At 44.3% G+C, this 20,478-nt stretch overlaps 1 protein-coding gene and 2 long non-coding RNA genes across 3 annotated transcripts in view; all 3 read left to right on the top strand.

The window, feature by feature from the left end:
• ZNF281 (zinc finger protein 281) overlaps nucleotides 1-20,478 on the top strand; it is a 523,665-nt gene that overhangs the window by 270,261 nt on the left and 232,926 nt on the right. The window lies entirely within an intron of this gene.
• The window catches only part of LOC142209413 (uncharacterized), a 138,375-nt gene that overhangs the window by 92,415 nt on the left and 25,482 nt on the right, over nucleotides 1-20,478 (top strand). The gene's annotated exons all lie outside the window — the stretch shown is intronic.
• On the top strand, nucleotides 3,339-19,898 carry LOC142209415 (uncharacterized). Its single transcript, XR_012716941.1, has 3 exons — nucleotides 3,339-3,458; nucleotides 11,952-12,052; nucleotides 19,861-19,898. It is a non-coding gene; the product is annotated as an uncharacterized LOC142209415 (long non-coding RNA).

Raw genomic sequence — 20,478 nt, 5'->3', positions numbered from 1 at the left:
AAAAATCTTTTTTCTGTGGCTAACACGTCGGAATAGCCTTTAGAAAGGCTATTCGTCTCTTACCTTTAGATGGGATCTCCGCCGCGCCATTCCTTAGTAATGCCGGTTTTTACCGGTATGTAAATTAGTTTAGTTTAGTTCCGAGGCCGCAATTGCGCGCATGCGCAGTTGGCTCTACTAGTGTCTCAGTGGCAGAGCCAACTGCGCAGGTGTCAGAAGAAAGACGAAGAAAGAAGGGGAGGATCCAGCAGAAGATAGAGGCGGCGCAGGATCCTGTTCTCAGGCAGCGGTGGGGATGCCCTCATCGCATTTTCAGCGCTGGGGCCCGCCCCCATCGCTGCCAGAGAACTAATTTACATACCGGTAAAAACCGGTATTACTAAGAAACAGCGCGGTGGAGATCCCATCTAAAGGTAAGAGACGAATAGCCTTTCTAAAGGCTATTCCGACGTGTTAGCCACAGAAAAAAAGATTTTTAATGGTAGAATCCCTTTAAGGCTATTCCTACATGTTAGTTAGAAAAAAGGGATTCTAATGATCGATCCCTTTAAACATTCACAATAACTCCATATATTTGGTATTACCATCATACCCTTGTACATCACTGATTGGAAAGACCTAGATTGATCCTCCCAACAAAAGTATCCATTGGATATAAAATATAACCTTTATTGATTCATTAAAAAGGTATCGTACTTTAAAAAAATGCCAAAGGCATCTGTGGTGACTGAACACCACTGAGTAACGGTCAGTGTACTCTGAGACAATTACCTATATGGCAATTGTATCATTAGGGATACATATAGGACTCTGTCCCTTACAAGACCTGTCTCCCTCAACCAGAATAATAAGGGTGTTGCTGTTGCTCGGCTGATAAAACTGTTTTACAAAGGCTTGGGATAAACAAAGCAGTTCCTGCTCCTGGGTCCCCTGAGGATACTGACCTATCGTCACACCAACAGAGGCACACCAAAAACGGAGACTGCAACCAGCCCTATAATATCAGCCAACTTGCGAGTCACAGCAACCACCCCTCTTACTTAAACAGCCCAACGCGTTTCGTCTTTTGGACTCTTCAGGGGCTAGAAAATAGCATTGCGGCACTTAGCCGCTATTTGATGGGAGAAGAACGGTATATATTCTGACCGTCGGCAGGTCCGCATATGATATCAGCCTTGTACAACATAAATTTATGATGTCTTTAACCCTTTGCAAACATTCATCATACTATTATTGGGAAGTCTGGTATTTAAATATTGCAGCTACCATAGCCGTTGGATCTACCCTGTATTATTCCCTGGAGACCTAGCGGCAATGCTTGCGACCAGAGTCCGGAATGATTGCAGGCATTAACCCCCCTAATGCGTTGGTTAAACATGACCGAGGAGTCATTTTGGGGTAGATGGCTTGCCCCAGAACAAGACTCATTATATAAGTTTTATTACAGGTTGCGCTAGATAGCCTGTAATAGAACTATGGCCATTTTACAATGCATTGCATTGTATTAGCCTTGCATTACATTGTATTAGTGATCAGACTCCCTGTGATTCAATACCCCTAGTGTGACTAAAAATAGCAGTAAAAAAAAAAGGTAAAACAAAATTAAAAATTCAAATCACGCTTCTTTCCCTAGAATTCATAAATAAAGTTAATACACATTAGGTTTCCCTGTATCCAAAAAGCTCCGGTCTACAAACTTCTTAATTTTTTCCCCATACAGTGAATGCTGTTGCAGGGGAAAAAAAAGTCCAAAGAGCCAAACCATTTTTTAGCTGTTTCGTCTCCAACAAAAATTTGTGAAAAATGTGATCCAAATAATACACATTTCCCATCCCATGCTGATATAAATACAAAGTACATCTGGCCTTGCAAAAAAAAGAGCTCCTATGCATAATATGCAACTCCAAGGATTTATTTTTTAAAAGTTTTAGCTTAATTTTGTAATGTTTTGGATTTTTTAAGTCATTAAAATGTAAGAAAAGCTATATAAATTTGGCATTGCCATAATTGTACCGATCCATAGAATACAGATGACATGTCATTTTGGCTGCACCGTGAATGCCGTAAAAATACAGCCCGTAAGAATGTTGCGGGCAGGCACTTGTTCTCTAATTCCAACCGATTATGAATTTTTGTTCCAGCTTCCTAGTGCATTGTATAGGAAACGACCATTACAAATTACAATTTGTTTTGCAAAAAGTATACCCATAGGCTGAGTTCATTGTTGACACAGCCCTTGACTTATCTGCTCAAAAGTCAAGTGATGTATCTGCCTGCTCTCAGGGGGGAGGGAGGAGGGGCTAAGTGCATGGGAGCGAGCCTGTGTTTCTAGCTATTCCTCTGTCTACACCACGTGACCTAGCTTCCTGCTATCAGATAGGGGAGAGGAGCTGCTTTCATTTCTTTTGTTCTCCCAGTTATCAGGCTAGCTAATTCAATTGTGTTCATTATGGCAGAGACAGGCAGTCTCTGTATGTAACACAGAATAGAGCTGCTGCTGCCTGTACTTCATAGTCCAATATTGGTGGGCGGAGCTACACACTATTTTAGGGGCGGAGCTAAACGGCAGGTTGCATGTGAAACCCCGCCCACCAAATGATGCAAGAAACCAGGAAGAAAGAAGATTTTACAGCAGTGAAGACTGGTGAGTATGCGACGTGGGAATACCCCTTTAATACAGACAGTGCACCCGCCATCTGGTGTCCATCTACATTCACCACCATGTGAAAAACATGTCAGATGCTTTCTTCTGTTATGTTTTAGAGAGCAACTTATACCATAGATACTTCAGGATGGTCAACAAGGTCAGTTTTCAAGTCAGTATTTCCTTAGACTTGGGATGTTCTGTTGTAAGAACATTTCCAAAATGCTCATGGATCATGGTGGACCTATATAGTGACTGGCAACATCTTCTGCATTTCTGAAAGGTCAAATCAGTCTCCAAACATGAAGTACCAACATTGGTGATTAGGGTTGAGTGATCAGGATTGGAAAAGATCGGATCCCGATTGGCGAATTTCATGATCGTGTTTGGATTTAAAAAATGATCCTGAAATCTCAAGATCGGCTCTACCCTAGAATATATAAACTCCTAAATAGGGTTGAGTGATTGGGATCAGGAAAGATCGGATCCCAATCAGTGATCAAGCAAATTTCTCGATTTGGATCGGGTGGAAAATGATCGGAAATCGGATTTTAAAAACGATCCTGAAATCTCAAGTTCGGCTCAACCCTATTGGTGATCCAATGTCAATAATCTACCGATGTCAATAATCTACAAATCTATCAATGTAAATATATACTTTATTTTTCAGGTATAAATTCACCTTCCAGAAGAACAAATGTACATGTCCCTCCAAGTCAAAGGGAGTTCAGAATCTCAAGGAAAATTTGCCAAAGGATGATCTAGATACAGCCCATGCCCGTCGAGAGAAGGAATATCAACAATACAAAAAACGGTAAATCATGGAATGGAGATTATCATCAAAATGTAATTAGAAGGCTTGTATGGGATTAAAAAAATATTACTGCTTTCACACATGGCTACGGATTGTATGAGACATTGTAGCTCATCCACATTCACTTCAATAGAGATGCAGTACCAGGCACAATCAGACAAATTTTCCTAATCTTGTACAATATAACACTTCAAACAATTTTTAATGACATTGTAATCAGAATAGAGGTCTTACTCAGTATAGTGTCAGGCTTAGGTAAACCTAGTGGTGGTCTGGGGGATGAACTTAACCTCTTCCCGACCAACCCATCGGCTGCAGAGCTCATCCTTGTACCTGCAGACAGTTAATTTAAAGGGTTGTCTGGGATAGCTATAAAACTCTACACTAATCTAAACACACTCCCCCACCTACTTTCTAAATTATATAATTAATCAAAAATGTATAGTTGTAAAGTCATGTGACTGCCCCAAGGACATTTTCTGATTCATGAAAAAAGACAAAGTCCAGCAACAGATGGTCCAGGTGAAAATTAAAACTTAGTTTTTAATAAAATTGGTAAAAATCCATAAAGGTGGCACCACCACCATCATGATTAAGAAGCTAAAGCTTTGAAACGCGTAGGTGTTTCCCTTTGTGTGTCTCGTCTCGTGCTGTTCACTACCATCATGTGTCTGTAAGTCTTCTCATCCATACATTTTGTATTTCTGGTGCCACCCTTATAGATTGCTGTGCTGTAGTGTGTGTGTAACCTTGTAGGGCATTTTCTAAACTTTCCAAAGATTCATTTCTTATTGCAGCTCCATTTTTATGAAAATCGCCACTTTATTATTTTGCAAATTAGCTGAAAAGGACTTTCAGGGTATGTCTTTTCCTGCTTGGACTTCCCACCCTTCACTCTAGAGTTTGCCCCTATCTACTGCCCAGCTCTGCCCCAATCACTTGAGAATGTATTTGCAGTAGATTAAGTGCCCCTAAAGCTCTTTAAGCTAATTTTCCTAGGAATAAAACACTGATTTTCATGACAAAGGAACTGCAATTCAGAATAAGAAAGGTATTTTTGGAAAGTGTAGAAGCCGCCCTACAAGGTGTTGTCATTTGTCTGATATTGATTTTCCTGCTGACAGACTCCCTTTAAAGATTTTCGCAAGAATTAAAGCAAAATAGTGTTTTGAATACTTTGAAAGGTGAAGTTTTTGAAATGTAGTGTTGTATGCAAGAATGTCTAATGTTTAGGCCTCCAAAACCAATTCAGAACTGAACTGGTCCTTTGAAAAGCAGGTTTTGTAAATTTTCTTAAAAATGTGAAAAATTGCTGCTAAATTTATAAGCCTTCTAACATCCAAAAAAAAAATAAAAGGCTGTGCAAAAAATGATGCCAACATAAAATAGACATTCGAGATTCGAGTAGCCGCTCAATACTCGACTGTTCGATCGAACATCGAACCCCATTATAGTCTATGGGAAATAAATACTCGTTTAGGGGGAAACCACTATTCGACTCAAGAGGCTCACCAAGTCCACTATGACACCTCAGGAAATGATGTGGACCGATCTTAGACTGCGCCTCCTCCGGCAGAACCAGTGTTGATTGGCCGAATGCTGTACTCTGTGTGGCATTCAGCCAATCAACGCTGGTCAATGCATTCCTATGCTGAGATTTAGCAGTGCTGGCCATGCGCTCAGCTACATCAGAGATGTATCAAGCTGAGCGCACGGCCAGCACTGCTACACCGGAGATGTGAACCCTGCTGCACACTCAGCTCTGCTGCATCAGAGATGTAGCAGAGCTGAGTGTGCGCTGAACCCTGCTGCACACTCAGCTCTGCTGCATCTCAGCAGCAGAGTTCAGCGCACACTCAGCTCTGCTTCATCTCCGGTGTAGCAGTGCTGAGCGCACGGCCAGCACTGCTACATCTCGGCATAGGAATGCATTGACCAGCATTGATTGGCCGAATGCCATACAGAGTACAGTAGTCGGCCAATCAACGCTGGTTCTGCCGGAGGAGGAGGAGTCTAAGATCGGTCCACAGCAGTCTCCATTCTGGTCCGATATTAGGCTCCGCCTCCTCACAGATGAGTCTCCGGCAGAACCAGCGTTGATTGGCCGAATGCTGTACTCTGTATGGCATTCAGCCATTCAACGCTGGTCAATGCATTCCTATGGGAAAAAGTCAGCTTGCGCATATCGCAAGCTGACAGGGATCCCGACCAGATAGAGCCCCAAAGAGCTGGGTGAGTGACATTCCCACCTAAATAAAGCTAATTCCTAGCTAACCCTGCCAGTACATCTATCCCTGTCTCACAATCACATAGTTCACAGTCTCATATGAACCGGATATTAAATCCACTATTCGTATAAATTGGAGGTCACCTGATTTAGCTAGCCAATTACTTTTTCCAATTTTTTTTCAATGCCTCCGTTGTCGTAGTTCCTGTCCCACCTCCCCTGCGCAGTTATTGGTGCAAAAAAAAGTGCCAGGGAAGGTGGGAGGGGAATCGAATTTTTAATGAGTTTGCCACCTGGTGTATGACTTGAATTGAACATCTCGAACAGCCTGATATCCAATCGAACATGTACTCGATCGAACACTGTTCGCTCATTTCTAATCATTACCTATTGTATGTGGTTTGACTATCACATAGAATAGTCAAACGCATTTTTCCATTTTTTCTGAAAACTTTGGATATTTTTATAAATATCTTCTAAATGTATTTGTCAGACTTATCACTAACATACACAGAACCCCTGCAGATCAGCTGTATTGACACAGCGTGGCTAGAGGTAACAATGCCATGCTGCTCACCCGCCATACGATGTGTACCACTGCACTACCTAAAATCACCTCTACACTATGTATGACAAGCGAGCAGCGTGGATCCTGGAAACTGTTAACATTAACATGCCCATACAACTATAGTACCCACAACTGCAGTTATCAATAAATTTGTAAGTGAGCAGCACCCAGCATGGAAACAATACTGGGAGCTTCATGTTCTGGTAAATATGTGATCTGCGGGTTCCTAGCAGTGTAACAGAGCTAAGAGATCAGTGGGAGTCTAACACCCTGAGCCCCTGCTATTAGACTGTTTGAAGGGACCATGATACTTTTGTGAGTAGCCTCACCCCTTCGCTATTTACATTGCACAAATCTGTTTTATAGTGACCGTGCAATGTAATTGTAGCCTGTGATAATATCATGTCTACTATAAAACAGATGAGTGTGATAATATAAATAATAAAGGGGCCCGCACAGTGTAACATGCTTCACTGTAGCCCTCACACAGAATAATATGCTCCGTGGTGTCCCACACACAGTATAATATGCTATACAGTGGCCCCCACACAGTATACTATGCTCTACAGTGGTCCCTCACATTATAATATGCTCCACAGTGAGCCCACAAAGTATAATATGCTCCACAGTGGCCCCCACACAATATAATATGCTCCACAGTGGCTCTAACATAGTATAATATACTGCACAGTAGTCTCCACACAGTATAATATGCTCCACAGTGACCCTCCACAGTGGCTTCCACACAGTAAAATATGCTTTACAGTGTCCCCACAGAGAAAAACATGCTCAACAGTGGCCTCACACAGTGTAATATGCTCCACAGTGCCCCCTCCCCACAGTATAATATGCTCCAACAGTGGCCCCCACACAATATAATGTGATTCGCAGTGGCCCCTACACAGTATAATGTGGATCAATATCCCTCCAGAACTCTTCCAACACCTCGTGGAGTCCATGACTCGTCATCTTGCTGAAGTTATCAGGGCTCGCGGAGGGGCAACCCGCTATTAACAGTGCATCCGGTACCTTCCCATGACTTTTGGTCACTCAGTGTATTAATGGTCCAAAGAATAAGGATAGTATTAAATTATTCTATTCAGACTAATCAATAAACTACCAAAAGGAATAGAAATATATAAAGTTAAAACATAACTTTTAATAAATATACATTAATATTATTAATTCTAAAAGGCCAGGGAGGAAAATCTATGAACCAATGTGTGCTGTGCAAACAATATGAAATTACACAGGCACGGCAGGCTCCATGATAATGAAACCAAAAACACTCACCAGTCAGATGATATTGCGTGTGGGACATAATAGAGCGCGCAGGAATGCGTAGGTGTCAAGAGTTCGCCATGGGGCCCCGCCATTCCTAGTTACGCCACTGTACGTGGGTATACACGTGACAGGGGGATTATTGTAGCAGAAACCATTTAATGCTGTGGTCATGTTTGACTGCAGCCTCTAAGAGGTTAAAAACCCACATTTGGAGCTAAGCTACGACCAGGGGTAAAGCCAGAGCACCACATTGCATAAACGGGAAAAAACAGCGTTTTATAGTCACTGCAAAGTGGATGGGGTTCTAGAGAATCCCATTCTAGATTCTAGAGAATACTAGGATTCTAGAGAATCCCGTCCACACACTGAGGTAAAATACGTTGGAGGACATGCTGCAATTTCCAAAACTGTTGCAGTTTTGGAAATTGCAGAATGTCAATTAAACATACGGAAATGCTGGTGGTTTCCCTATAGGTATAATGAAAGCAGAAAGTCTGTGAAAAGTGCTGCGGTATAAACTGCAATGTGTTGCCGCCTCAATTATTCCCACAGTGCTTTTTTGCTTCACAGCTGTTACAGATGAGGGGTATGCAGTTCCTTTAAGATTTAATGGATGATACGCCATCCTTCACTAAATCGGCTCTGTTCCGCTACTGGGAAAAAAGATTTGGGTGTTTTACTGTTACTCTGCAAGACTGGAATCTGAGAAGTGACACACTCCTCTTTGAAATGTAACAGACATATGGAAACAGCATTGAAAGTGACATTGCGTTGGTATCGTACTCCATCAATTTTACAGTTAGCATACCCCTCAGTTTCTGGGGAGTGTTGGAGGGGATGTGGTGGCAGAGGTACACTATTTCACATATTGTGGCAATACCCTATTTCCTCGTATTGGACCAAGGTGTTTACAGTGCTGTGAGAACTGTTTAACGTGCACGTTTCCGGAATGTGGGGCCTTAGCCTAAGACAGTGGATAATAGGAACAGAAAAAAGTGGATAACTCACAAATACAGCCACTGGTCAGGCTTCACTACAAACATACTGTATCTAGGGTCCCAAACCTGGTCCTACTGTGCTTCTCTGAAAAAAAGACAGGGTCTTATTTTATATTTTGCTCAGAAAGATGGGTTAGGGCTAGGGTTGAGGGATCGGAAAAGATCGGATCCCAATCGGCAATCGAGTAAATTTCATGAACGCAATCAGGTTCCGATCCCGCCTAAAAAAGATCTGGAATGGAATTCCGATCCCGATTTCTCAACCATAGTTACCTGCACAGAACCGCTGTCGCTCCCCGGAGCTCCGGGCCGTTGTTCTCTGTCCTCTCCTCTCTCATTCACATGCCGTCAGAGCGCCATGCACGCCCCCTCCTCCCTAGGCTAGTGTTACTGATGCTGGGGGTAGTCGGGGCTTGTTGTGGCTTAGGAGAGTGTGGGTGGGTACAGGTAGGAGAGATGTGAGTGAGGGGTCAAAATGTACCAGCACAGTAGATTTCTTGTTTCTCTGTTTACTGGTACATATGGTACTGTAATGAAGTAAATAGTGAGTGTCTATTCATCTAGGAAAGCCGGATTGTCCAGAATAATCACAATCACCCAGACCCCCTTAGACCCAAGACAGTTAGAATAGTGCCAATGGTGGATGGCTCTCACACACATATCTACATCACTCTTGTAAAAGGCGTGTCACTGTCAGGCCCCTTGCCCTTCCATTCCACTGCAGCTTAGTGTAGAAGTTGGCTCCCCCTGGTGCCTGTAGGGGGAATATGCAAATATGTTTCCCAGGATGTAATTTAAAAAATGTTGAGAGTCTTCATTAGTTGATACCTTTTTTAATGGCTAACTAAAAATGATGACAGATTACAAGCTTTCAAGGCTCTAGGCCTCTTCCTTAGGCATAGTTTAAAAAGAATTTCTGAAGGACACATATTTATGCAAAAAGAGACACATGGGAATTTATATATATATATATATATATATATATATATATATATATATATATTTTTTTTTTTTTTTTTTTTTTTTTTCACATCCACTGGCTAACACGGTACAAAAATATTTTCTCCTTATACAGGCTGTAATTAGGAAAACAGTGCCTCTGTAAGTGACAGCATGCAGCTACAACTCCAAGAGTGGATTGAGAAGAAGGGAGAAGTGCAAGAAGCTTCCTCTAGAATCCTCATTCCTTATACCTATTCTTGGCTTTGGCTCAAAAAACGGAGCAAAATCTGAATTAAAAAAAAGCTGCATTTGCGCAAAGTGGAGCCATAGCCTTACAAATAGAGATGAGTGAATGGCGTTCAATTGAATTGATATTCGATCGAATATCAGGCTGTTCGAGGTGTTCGATTCCAATCGAACACCAGGTGGCAAACTCAATAAAATTAGATTCCCCTCCCACCTTCCGTGGCGCATTTTTTGCACCAATAATTGCGCAGGGGAGGTGGGACAGGAACTACGACAACGGAGGCAGTTAAAAAAAATTGAAAAAACCCATTGGCTGCCGAAAACATGTGACTTCCAATTTAGACGAATGGTGAATTTACCATTCGTTTAATTTGGAGCAGTGAATTATGTGACTGTGAGACAGGGACAGATCTACAGGCAGGGTTAGCTAGGGATAACCTTTATTTAGGGGGGAATGTCACTCACCCAGCTCTTTGGGGCTCTATCTTGTCAGAATCCCTGTCAGCTTGCGATATGCGCGAGCTGACATTTTCCCATAGGAATTCATTGACCAGCGTTGATTGGCCGAATGCCCGTACAGTGGCCAATCAACGCTGGTCAATGCATTTCTATGGCTCGGAACTACTAAAGGAAAACCTGAGCTGAGTGTGTTAGTACTACTAAGGAATAGCCGTGATGAGTGTGCAGTATGGGACAATACTGTGCGAGATTATCCTATTCACTACACAGCATGTACCTCACGCTGTGTAGTGATTAACCCCCCCCCACCCCACCGATGTCCGCTTACCTGCAGCTCCCTGCTCTTGGTCCACTTCGGTCCATGGTCCTAGTTTCAGAGCGCCCTGCCCCCCTCTCCCTGACTATTATTATAGAGAAAGCGGGGCTTAGGAGAGTGTGGGTGGGTACTGGGCGGGGATACTCCCCCCCACACTCTCCTAAGCCCTGTCTTCTCTATAATACTAGTCGGGAGAGGGGTGGGGCTTAGGAGAATACACAGAATGTAATCCAAAAATTGTTGGACCCCACACTGTGTAGTGATTAACCCCCTCCCTCCCTGGTGTCTGCTTACCTGCAGCTCTTTGCTCTTGGTCCAGTTCGGTCCATGATCCCGGTTTCAGAGCGCCCTGCCCCCCTCTCCCGACTATTATTATAGAGAAGGCAGGGCTTAGGAGAGTGTGGGTGGGGAGACGTCTCCCTGCCCAGTACCCGCCCACACTCTCCTAAGCCCCGCCTTCTCTATAATAATAGTCGGGAGAGGGGGGCAGGGTGCTCTGAAACCGGGATCATGGACCGAACTGGACCAAGAGCAAAGAGCTGCAGGTAAGCGGACACCGGGGAGGGAGGGGATTAATCACTACACAGCATGGGGTCCAACAATTTTTGGACTACATTCTGTGTAGTGTATAGGATCGTCTTTAAAATCCCAGCTCTGCTTCATCGCCCACTTAATACTGCACACTCAGCTCAACTATTCCGGATGTAGAAGAGCTGGACTGCTAACATCGGCCAGCTCTGCACTACACCCAACCATCCCTCCATCTACTCCTCCTGTCACACACATCTCGTATGTAGCAAAGCTCAGCACACACTCAGCTCTACTACATCTCTACAACAGAGTGTATAGATGTAGCAGAGCTGAGTGTGTGCTGAGTTCTGTTACACCACAGATGTGTGTGACAGGAGGAGGAGCTGGAGGGATGGTTGGGTGTAGTGCAGAGCTCTTTCATCTCCGGTGTCTGGAGTAGCTGGGCTAACCGCACAGGCTGTGCTATATCTCGCTATAGAAATGCATTGAACAGCGTTGATTGGCCACTGTACGGGCATTCGGCCAATCAACGCTGGTCAATGCATTCCTATGGGAAAAAGTCCGCTCCGGCATATCGCAAGCTGACAGGGGATCCCGACATAATAAAGGTACTTGATGCCCCCAGACATGCTTCCCCTGCTGTCCCAGTTGCATTCCAGGGTCTTGGCATCATTTTCTGGGGTGTCTTAGTGGACTTGGTGACACTCCTGAGTCGAATGGTGGGATCCCCTGTAGCGAAGCATTTTCTCCCATAGACTATAATGGGGTTCGATATTCGTTCGAATAGTCGAATATTGAGATGCTATTCGTAACGAATATCGAATCTCAAACATTTTACTGTTCGCTCATCTCTACTTACAAAGATTTATTTGGTTTGGAGAAACTCCATTTAATATGATACTTCTATATACTTTCTTCATAGAGAACACACTGAGAATATTTTGATAGCACCTCCAAACTCACCATTAGGATACCCCACACATGGAGTTCAAGTTTTGCCGCTTGATACAATAAACTTGCCAGGTGAGACAATTCAATATAAACTCTGCAGTACTGACAATATATTTTCTGTCATATGCATCTTAGGCACCAGGGAAAGTGCTGTAGATAGTGAAAAGCCCCTAGAACAAGTGCAAAACATGGTACAGACACACCAGGACATATTTACTAAAACAGTCTAGACAGCTTTCACCTGCATCAGATTTATCAGTGTCTAATACTCTTTGATAAATCTGGCTTGCAATAAGACTCTGGCTTGAAATTTTGGCAAATTTTAAGACATGTCCACTTTCCGCTGAGCACTGCGTTGGTAAAACACTTGATAAATGTGCCACAAGGCATGTTAGGGTTTTTAGCACTAATAACACCAGAATTCTGGCACGTGGAAACTTTTAGACAGAACACATTAGAAAGTGTTAAACTGCAGCAGATTTATGAAAGTGTCTAACGTTGCATGATAAATCTGGTATATTGTTAGACTGTATATATTACACCACTTATCAGATGGTCTAAAAACTTTTGGCGCATTTTTGGCACATGGTGTCACAACTTAGAACATGTCTTTTTCCAACAAGGCCGTGATCCTTTCCAATAAGTCAGGCCCCTTTCCACATCACAATAAGAGTCTAAAACGCGCTGTCTGTAAAAAGCGCTGTGGGAAAAACAACAAAGCGTTTCCACCTTGGTTTTTCGCTCAGTGCATTTACGCTGCGGCCAACTACGTGGGGCCTTAACCTTAGGCTAAGTTCCTACGGGATGTCCCGCAGCAATAAAGCCCTGCGGGAAAAACTGCGGCGGGAACGCATTGCGGTTCTTCCCGCAGCACTTTAAGCAGAGAGTTCACAGAATTTTCCTCCATGGACTTTCTGTTACAATTATACCTATAGGGAATCCATTGTCATTTCCCTAGGTATAATTGACATGCTGCGATTACCAAAACCAAGACAATTTTGGAGACCACAGCGTGAAACGCACAGCGGTGTTTACTGCAAGATGGGCATGGGATTCACTAGAATCCCATCCACTTTGTCCGTACTGTAAAATGCCTTGATTTTTCCTGTGGTGAACAAATCGCGGTGTTTCCGTCCCATGGGGTCCCAGCCTTAGTCAATTTTTTGGTGTAAGTTACACCAAAATTCTGGTGCATTTTGCTTTATAAAGCCCCCACATTTTGCTTAGTAAATCTGCCCTTACTTGCGACTTATTCCCGTTTTGCGTGGAAGAGGATGTGGTATCTTACCATTCTCTCATCACTTCACTTCCCAAAAACCTGGAATTCACCTTACACAGCTCTGCATGTTGAAATTTTAAAAAAGTACCAATACAATACAGTGGCTCAAATAATTAGCTTTTATTTTTCTGTAGATATTAAAACATGAAAAAGCCAAAAAAATAATGATTTTGACATCACCATAATCGTAACCTGCAGAATAAGGCTAACGTCATTTTTTGTGCTTGTGAAACCCATAAAAATGAAACCTGTAAGAAAATGGAAGAATTTTTTTTCCGTTTTACTTCCAATGTCGCCCTATTTTGGAATTATTTAGGCTTCTCAGTACATTGTGCAGACTGTGCAGTGGAGTCCAGCTGTTGGAGTGTAAGCATCTCACATCATGAGCTCCTGACTTTCATCAAAGTAAAACCTTGTAATTGAGCTACCTGCAAGACGAAAACCAGGAAATATCGGTTCCATGGAAGACAGAACTAAGGGAGACTAAAAACATCCCAAGAGAAAAATGAAATAAGAACAGAAAAAGGATTTTAAAATACAAGAGAAGATTCCTACAGACTTCAGACTGGCTGAATGCAACAGAGAACATCACATCTGACCCCAGGATCCCACAAGGTAGGGCCATCACTTGGCTAATCCCATAAGCAAGTAGATTATCCTTCAGAAATAAGGAAATCGGGGACACCCTCAGAATTTGGGAACCTGGGAGATTACAATATGGAATTCTTAGATGAACTTGGTATGAGCTCTATAGCTAAGGATAAGACAGAGCCGAGAACAAGATCCCAGCACAGCAGGGGGTCAGTCATCCCAGAAAGTGTGAACGAAGCAATGGAGCCAACAGAAGACATTGACTGTAATGCTAAGTGCACTGTCTCTGTACACAGCGGGGGGCAGGCCACTCTACAGATTACATACACTGATAACATGAGTGCCAATGAAAAGAAAAACACAAAGAAACATCTCCTCAGAGCCCATGCTGAGACCCTGTTTGCTGACTACACATCAAACCAAAGAATGACCAACCTCATTATGCACACCGACCATATAAGAGCCTGGCAGCATGCAATATGTGAGTGCTACAAGAGTACAACAACAGAAGAGGCGACTACAGGCAAATAACAATCAGAATAAAAAACCCACAAGGGGCCGGCGAAGTGATTCTCACAACAACCATATTTTTTAATGGGACTTTAATGTTTCAGGGGAAAGAAGATAAGCTTCACCAGTGTATAGAAAAATTCCCAGAGATCAAGAATCTGGCACAACTAAACAAAAAGGAGACAGACACAGGACCACCCACTGACTCAGGTGAATTACTCGTGACCTCCCCCAACCCAAAAATCTCATCTGCCAGCACACAGACACAAGCCAGCAAGCCCTCCCCCGATCCCTCACACCTCTCACTAGAGTCCCTCACAGAGATTGTATCACGGCTGGAGAGAGATTTTACTATCCATAAACACAATTATAATAGAAACTGTAATGTCAACGAACTGTCCAGCATAAATGGCGACACAAAAGCCATTCACAAACTTATCCAGGAAAATACAAATCTGAAACAAGAGATAGCAGCCTGCCAGCAAGAGAATTCCAAACTATGGGATACAATGGCGCAGTGCCTACAGGAAATCACAGATCTAAAGGAAGAGTTATCAGGCCTGAAACTACAGACACAAGAGATAAGATCTAAGGAAGAGGGGGAGGAAAACAGAACAGACTCTGATCAAGGTATCAATAAGCCAGAAATGCCTCACACATCACAAGAAAGTCCAGAACTGCCCATCATCCCAGACATAGAGCCAGGGCAACCCCAAACAACGAAAACCTCAAACCCAGATATAGTCCTGATCATAGACTCTAATGGCAAGTACATTAATACAAGAAAGCTATTCCCACGGCAAAGAGTCAAGAAAATCCACAGCCCAACCATTGAAAAAGCCAATACCGTCATTTGCAAGCCTTTCTTCACTACCCCGAAACACATTGTCATACACACAGGCACAGAAGATCTCACTGACCAGCACCAACAGACAGCGGACCAACTGGTCCAACTAGCAGAGAAAGCAAAGCAACAGTTCCCAGACTGTAGTATCATCCTGTCATCTCTGCTCCTACGAGAAGACATCTCTGAAGCTACCATCATGGGGATCAACAAAGAGCTGGCGACCAGAATCAGACTAACATCAGGCATCGCCCTGGCACAACACCCCTCCATAGATAAGCGTCACCTATATAATGACAAACACCTCAATAAACATGGCGTCAGCCTTCTAGCAAAGGAATTCAAAGACTTAGTGCTCAACAGAGCCCCCGGGCCTAGACACCAAACAAAACAAAGAACCATGGAAATAATACCCGACAACCGCCAATATCCAAGACAAAACCCCCCAAAGAGGCCACCTATCAAGAAAAAGCCAACCAGAGCAACCCAGAGCACCGACATAGAGACAATAAAGAGAATAGAGCATGCGGTCACTACAATGGCCACAACAGCAATGCACATAAACCAATACCTGGCCACACTGCAACCAACCAAGAATCTAGCCCATCCTCTGCAGGACAGCTCATTACAAGGTTTACACACCGAAGATGAAATCACTAACTATCAGTAGTTGGAACATACAAGGGCTGAACGCCTCAGCCTTTGGATCTAAACCAAAAGATCCAGACTTCATAGACAGACTAAAAAACATAGACATCCAAATCCTCCTAGAGACATGGACCCGGGCAGAAGACGAGTCCCTAACGCCCATGGGCTACAAGGAATTCTCAGTGCCCGCCCAGAAAAATAAAACCACCAAACATGGCCGCCACTCAGGAGGCATACTAATATGGTACAAGGAGGCGCTCAAAGAACACGTAAAAGCTACCAAACGTGGAACTAATCACATGTGGATAAAAATAAGCAGCTCCATCTTCAGCGGCCAGCAGGACATCTATCTCTGTGCAGTATATATGCCCCCACCAGGGTCCCCCTACCACGACCCCGACACTTACGAGGTCCTACAAAGGGAAGCCGCCCATTTCCAACCCAAAGGCAGAGTACTAATATGCGGAGACCTGAATGCAAGGACAGGCACAGAGATAGACTACCTGCCCCCTGACGACAACCCACATACGCACGGTAGTGAGATCCACCACCCAGAACCCACACAGACAAGAAGAAACTGCCAAGATAGAATTGTCAACAAGAGTGGGAGACAACTGCTGAACATGTGCCGAAGCCTAGGACTGTACATAATAAACGGACGTGTCACAGGCGACTGCAGAGGATGCTTCACACTAAACTCTCAAGTGGGCAACAGCCATTACAGACGCAGACCTGTCAGACATTGAAGACTTCACAATCGCACCTGACTCCCATCTATCAGACCACAACCAGATCCTACTATACATGAGATCCATGAACAAAACACCCACACATGAGCCCCAACAGTCCGGCCTCTACAACTTACCAAGACATTTCAAATGGGCCAACCACCAGGCCATAGAATATACCAACGTAATCAACCGACCCGAAATTGACACTGCTCACAAACTTCCATACAAACACCTATCAGCCAGACCAACAGGGAGTCACCAGAGCTGTGAAGGATCTCAAGTACATCCTACAGACCACAGCAGAACTAGCAGGCCTGAAACGAACCAAACCAATAAGACAAACCAACAAACAGTCCCACAAATGGTTCGACAGCGACTGCAGAGCACTACACCATACCCTAGGAACAGCCTCCAACCAAAAACACAGGGACCCCAACAACACGGAGGTGAGGGAAGCCTACAACAATCTATGCAAGCAATACAAGGGCACCCTCAGAGAGAAGAAACAGAGGTACCTCTCCCACAAAATAGAGCAACTAGAGGACTCCCTCCAGGACAGCTCATTCTGGGAAACCTGGTACCACATGGGCACAAAACCCAAGAAAAACTCCCTCCACATCCAAAATGGCAATATCTGGCTCAACTACTTCAGAGGTCTCTACAAAAACATCCCAGAAGAAGAACTAACTCCAGAACAGCAACAGATAATCACCAAACTGAGGGACATGGAGAAAGTCATCAAAGACTTCCAGAACCCTCTGGACTCACCAATCACCATAAAAGATATACAGGAAAGAATTGCCCTGCTGAAAGGCAAAAAGGCCAGTGGCCCTGACGGCATCCTACCAGAGATAATCAAATACAGCCCTCCAGCAATACACGCGGCACTGGCAAAGCTATTCACCCTCGTGCTCAATGCTGGACACTTCCCCGAAAACTGGAACAAAGGGCTCATAACCCCCATCTACAAGAATGGGGACCAATACGACCCCAACAACTACAGAGGGATCTGCGTCAGCAGCACGCTGGGGAAACTGTTCAACAGCATCATCAATAACAGAATCCTCACCTTCCTCACACAACACGGGTTCCTCAGCAAGAGCCAAGCAGGGTTCATGCCTAACCACCGCACCACAGACCATATCTACACCCTGCACAGCCTCATCAAGACGCACGTCCACAACACCAGAAGAGGCAAGATATTCGCCTGCTTCGTAGACTTTAAGAAGGCGTTCGACTCAGTATGGCACCCAGGCCTACTCCTAAAACTCCTAGAGAGTGGAATAGGAGGAAGAACGTACAACGTCATCAAGAGCTCCTACACCGGAAACCAGTGCAGTGTGAAGGTGAATGGGAAAAGGACAGCATACTTCCAACAGGCCCGAGGGGTCAGACAAGGCTGTAGCCTGAGCCCAACGCTCTTCAACATCTACATCAATGAACTGGCTACAGCCCTGGAGGCCTCACCAACCCCAGGCCTCACCCTGAACGACCGGGAGGTGAAGTTCCTGCTATACGCCGACGACCTCCTACTCCTGGCCCCCACCGAGAAAGACCTCCAAGAAAGCCTGTCAGTGCTGGAAAAATTCAGCACCACATGGGCTCTACCCATCAACCACAAGAAGACCAAAGTCATGGTATTTCAGAAGAAGGGCCACAATAAAGCCTCCACCACCCCACAATTCACACTGAACGGCTCCACACTGGAGAAAACCAACAGCTACACCTACCTGGGGCTGGAGCTCAGCCAATCAGGAAGCTTCAAAGCAGCAATAGAAACCCTGAAAGCAAAATCCTGCAGAACCTTCTACGCCATCAGAAGACAACTGTACCACCTCAAACCACCGGTGAGGGTCTGGCTGAAGATATTTGACGCAGTCATCTACCCGATCCTTCTCTATGGCAGCGAGGTCTGGGGCCCAGCCAACTACCCAGACCAGTCAAAGTGGGATTCCAGCCCAACAGAGAACTTCCATCTGGAGTTCTGCAAATACATGCTCCAGGTCCATCGCAACACCTCCAACATGGCCTGCAGGGCAGAGCTAGGCAGACTCCTCCTATGGCTCACCATACAGAAGAGGGCGCTAGCTTTCCAGGCACACATCCAGGGGAGCAAGCCCGACTCCTACCACCACCAAGCATGGCTAAGCCACCTGAGCAAACCAAACACTCACCAACCAAACAGACAACCACCAAACCAAAAACACCAACAGATGATAACCAAGGCCGAAATAAAGGCGACCACAGAGGCAAACAGAGAGTGGTACATTGAAGAATGGAGAAACAAAATAAATAACTCCAAGAAACTCACCGTGTACCAATCCCTACAAAGGGACTACACCATGGCCACCTACCTGGAGAGAATACGCCACCCCAAGCACAGACAGACTCTGAGCCGGTACAGACTGAGCACCCACAACCTAGAGATAGAGACGGGGCGATACAGGCAGACGTACAAGCCACGGGAGAACAGACTGTGCCAGCACTGTGACCAGGGGTCCCTAGAAGACGAGACCCACTTCCTGCTACACTGCACCAAATACTCAGCTGTGAGGGCCGTCTACTACCAAAGACTCTCTGCCCACATCCCAGATTTCATATCTGCAGACGAGAAGAGGAAACTCTACATCCTACTGGGAGAAGAAGAGGCCACTGTGGAGATCGCTGCCCAATACGTGTCCAGCTGTCACCAAACAAGAGGAAGATGAGACTCCACGGACTGTTATATTTATCCCAATACATCCGCCCCACCCCACTCCAACCCCACCTCCAACCCCACCTCCCCATATAGCGGTCACCAACTAAGAGGAAGATGAGACTCCATGGACTGTTATAACCCAAACCACCCCCCCCCCCACCCCCCCATACCCACCACTCACCCACCTGAAACCAACTCCCCCCCCCACCGCCCACTTTACTAGCTTTGGCAATGCCAAATACCTATTCGGACATGCCAATAAAGCTTTTTTGATTTGATTTGATTTGACTAGTAAATGGTGCTATTATAAAATACAATTTGTCGCACAAAAAAAATAAGCCCTCACACATCTCTGTGAATGGAAAGATAAAAAGGTATTGCTTTTGGAAGGCAGGGAGTAAAAAAAAAAAAGAACACAAAAACTGAAAAGCACCATGTCCTCATAGGGTAAAGTAAAACACAGGCCAGTCCTGTTTGGGACTCTTTGTGCAGAGTGTCTCAGTATATCATATACTTATGTTTCCTACCTCTATTTGTGGATAATCTGTATATATAATGGTTCTCTATTTTTTTTTTCAGGACTGCAGGTTAATGCAGATCTGCCAAAATATACGGTACAGTATCCAAAAGTCAAAAAGCAGAACAAAACTATTTGTATTCATCCTTCCATTTATGTGTCACTATAGTATATCTTTCTACATTATTTATCCATCCATGTCTTCCTCTGCTGCAGGTATCTCTTGAGGCATCTCTGGGAATCCTTGACACTCTAGTAAATATAAATGGGACAACAAAATGTCAGGTTCATGGCAAAGGAGCAAAAAATATGACTATAAGTACCAGCAACATCCGTATATTAAATCTCATTCTGAAGTCTATCACGTATACTAGCACAGTGTATGACATTGATAGTCTGGATATTGGTAAGATGTCACTAAAATCTACATCTTTTTGACTTTTAATTACTACTTGACTGCAGTGGCGTAAATAAGGTCTTGTGGGCTCCGATGCAAACTTTTCTCCTTGGCCCGCTACTTCCTCCCTAGAGCGAATTCTTTATAGTGATGGTTATGGGTTCTGCAGCGATATCTCAGATACTTGAAAGAGATACAGCTGTAGTACCTACATCTGCAGTTATCAAGAATACGGTGAGTGAGCAATGCAGCTCCTGGCATGTAAATACTAGGATAATATAAT

Source organism: Leptodactylus fuscus, chromosome 6, assembly GCF_031893055.1.
Source record: "Leptodactylus fuscus isolate aLepFus1 chromosome 6, aLepFus1.hap2, whole genome shotgun sequence".
Lineage (NCBI taxonomy): Eukaryota > Metazoa > Chordata > Amphibia > Anura > Leptodactylidae > Leptodactylus > Leptodactylus fuscus.
The sequence above is the reverse complement of the archived record's forward strand: the minus strand, read 5'-3'. Positions and strand labels throughout refer to the sequence as shown.